The sequence below is a fragment of the Pteropus vampyrus genome, unplaced genomic scaffold, assembly GCF_000151845.1.
Source record: "Pteropus vampyrus isolate Shadow unplaced genomic scaffold, Pvam_2.0 Scaffold169, whole genome shotgun sequence".
Taxonomy (NCBI): domain Eukaryota; kingdom Metazoa; phylum Chordata; class Mammalia; order Chiroptera; family Pteropodidae; genus Pteropus; species Pteropus vampyrus.
In genome coordinates, this window is record NW_011888950.1 from 1,784,971 (window position 1) to 1,788,085 (window position 3,115).

Consider the following 3,115-nt stretch of genomic DNA (forward strand, 5'->3'; position numbering starts at 1 on the left):
GCAAGCACATTGCATCCCCAGACTCGGAACCTCAGAGCCCGCATGGACTGGTGGCTCACTTCCTCTTGCTAGAGGACTGCAACCATCCACTTATCTGAAGGAGATGCAGAGAGCTAATGCCTTGAAAGACAACGCTTGCTCATCCCAAGATTTCCCTACCCCATTACTTCCCTGGAAACTAGGTCTATAGTTAGAGTGAGGTGTAGGCATGGCCCACCTGGGGAGGTGTGTGTCCTGCTAAGAAGAGAGGGGATTATAGAGATTGAGCTACGGAGTCTGTTACTATGTACCGATAGGAATCGAGAGAACATGCCTGGAAACTAACTGGAGGATGCTCTAGAAGAAGAAAGGCAGAACATAAACTCGATGAGGGGAGAGTCTGCTATGATGCACTCCCATGATTCTGGATTGAATGCTTTGGCGAGGGCCTCTGGAGCTGGTGTAGCTGATTCTAATATGCAGCAGTGATGGCCACTGGTGACTTGACAGAACAAGAAATGGCAGATATTAAATGAGCTAGAGAGTCCAGAAATGTGCCGAAGAAAGGACCAAAGGACTCTGAGAAACGAGCGTGCTAAAATGGATCTATTAAGAGACACAAGAAACCTCTAGCTGACCATGTTCCTTGAGAGAACTCAGAGACAGTCCTGCCATACGTCTGAATATGAGCATTGAGATTTAACGTTATTCCAGCTAACGGGCATGTTGATATTAAAAAAACTACTTACAAAACTGCATATTTGTTATATAATAAATATGTAAAATATAAAAAGAACCAAAAATACAATACAGCTTTAAAATACTATTTACATGCAAAGAAAACAATTCCATGTCTCAGACAATATTTTTCTACAAATTTTATATCATTGAACACTAATTTTAGATTTGTACTCTAAGTGCTTATATTATATTAATAACCATCATTATAATGACAATATAATATTTCACTGTATAAGTTAGATGGTTTATTTAATTATTGTTCATAGTTTTCCATCTTATTTTTATTATATGTATCTACATTGAACTTTTATTATGCTCATAGGATATATTTATACATTTTTTTCTGTAACAATGTCTGTTTCATATTTCATTCTACCTTCACCAATAATGGCTATTCATTCTTCACCTCTCCTTTTTAAATTTTTACTAATTTGAGAGTAGAATTTGATATTTTATTGCTAGTTAAATAACATTTATTTGAGTGCATATTGCTTTAATATTCTAAAATTAATTTTTTACCCCTCAATATTAAATATGAAAGGCATTCTTTCAATAGCATTCTTCAAAGGAATATGATCCCAGCTACAAGCACTAAACTTGAGAAATAAAGAACAAAGGAAGAGTAATTATATGGATAAATCTAAATATATAGACTTTAAATAACAATAATGCCATGTAGGAGTTAAAATATGTGTAAAATAAAAACATATGACATAGTAGAAAAAAGGTGGATGAGGATACACATGGAGTTCATATTCTAAAGTCCTTGAATTATCCAGGTAGTGATAAGAGCTCTAATTCATAGTTACAGATGCATGTTGTACTCAGAAAGTTAATATTAAAGTAGTAAAATGTTGCATGATTAAGAAGCTAATAGGAGAGGAAAACAAATATTTGATCATTCAAAGAAGAAAAAGAAAAAAAATGAGAAATATACAATTAACAATACTATAATATAGTAAGTACATAAAATAATAATCCAATATGAAAGTATGATTGAAAAACTGGAAGTAACCCAAAACTCCATTAGTAATATAATGGATTATTAAATTAATTCTATTTATATGATGGAATATTATACAGCAATGGAAATGAAAAATTTATGATAAGATAAAATAAATTATATAAACATAATAATGTTGAGAAAAGGTGTTCAATCCCCAAAATTTTATGTACATAAGATTTTTAACAACAAGCAAAATTAATATGTGAGCTGAAAATTAAAATAGTGATGATTTTTGTGTCAAAGTAATTACAAAGAAGGAATCAGGGAATTTATGGCTTGCTGGTGTGTGCCATATTTTGCTCTGGGTCGTAGTTTCATGGCCTTATCTTATAAAATTTCATCAAACCACACACTTGTGATTTGTACAATTTTCTAAAACTAGTCTATACTACAATTAAAACAACAAGAAACTTTACTTTAAAAGCAATTGCTGGTATATTTCTAAATATTTGACATCCCATCAAGTATTGCCCAAAATACTAAGTATCAATGTTGTAGATAGTATCTTTTTGTTTCCTGCTTATTTATCATATTATCTATACAGGTTCTGTGATATGGTTTATTATCTGGCAGACCGGTTCCTCCTTAAGTCTCTCTTTTTTGCATCATCCTTATGCGGGGGCCATGGTAATCATCTCTGTATAATTCCGATTTCAGTATATGTGCTACCAAAGTGAGCACCTTAAATCTCTTTTTTAATTTTAAAAGTATCATAGGGAAAATACATTTACATATATTTTTAAAGCTGGCAATGGCTTGATTTATCTGATAAGCCAGGACATATATACTGTTTACAGCATATGCTGATAGTGATCATGAAAAAGATGATGATGATATTTTTAATTCATAACATTTATTGAGCACTTTAGACTAGGCATTGTTCTAATCACTTATATACATTAACTTGTTATTTTTGCAACAAAACTATGATATACAAACATGTTTCCAAAGAAACCAATGGCTCTGCTACTTAATAATTTTATATTGACTTAATGTATTTAGGGCTTTGAAAAAATGGAAGAACGTTATGTTTATAACCAAATAAAAATGTATTTATATGTACAAAAATGATCTTGCCATTATGAAAATGATTTTCTTTAAGTGCTTTCCATTTCTTGGTAACCATTTCTCTAATTCTGCAGTAGCCTTAAAAATGGTTTGTTCTTGACGTAGAAGTTCCTTCACTGGCTCCTCTCTCATGACACCATTTATTACTTCTTAGGTATGTTATTCCCCTTTTTGTTGTGGGACTAGAGGAAGCATCTGTACACTGAAGGAATTTTGCACATTATATCTACGAATGATAGTATGGTGCTGTTTTAAACCTCACTAAAATTGTCAGCTGGTAATTTTTTTTTTTAAATTCTGTTGATGAGAAGGAGACCTGCC

The 3,115-nt window shown here is 32.1% G+C and overlaps 1 non-coding gene across 1 annotated transcript; it reads right to left on the bottom strand.

The window, feature by feature from the left end:
- Window positions 1–2,302: 2,302 nt before the first annotated feature.
- Window positions 2,303–2,407, bottom strand: LOC111745915. Its single transcript, XR_002782837.1, has one exon. It is a non-coding gene; the product is annotated as a U6 spliceosomal RNA (small nuclear RNA).
- Between the last annotated feature and the right edge of the window lie 708 nt (window positions 2,408–3,115).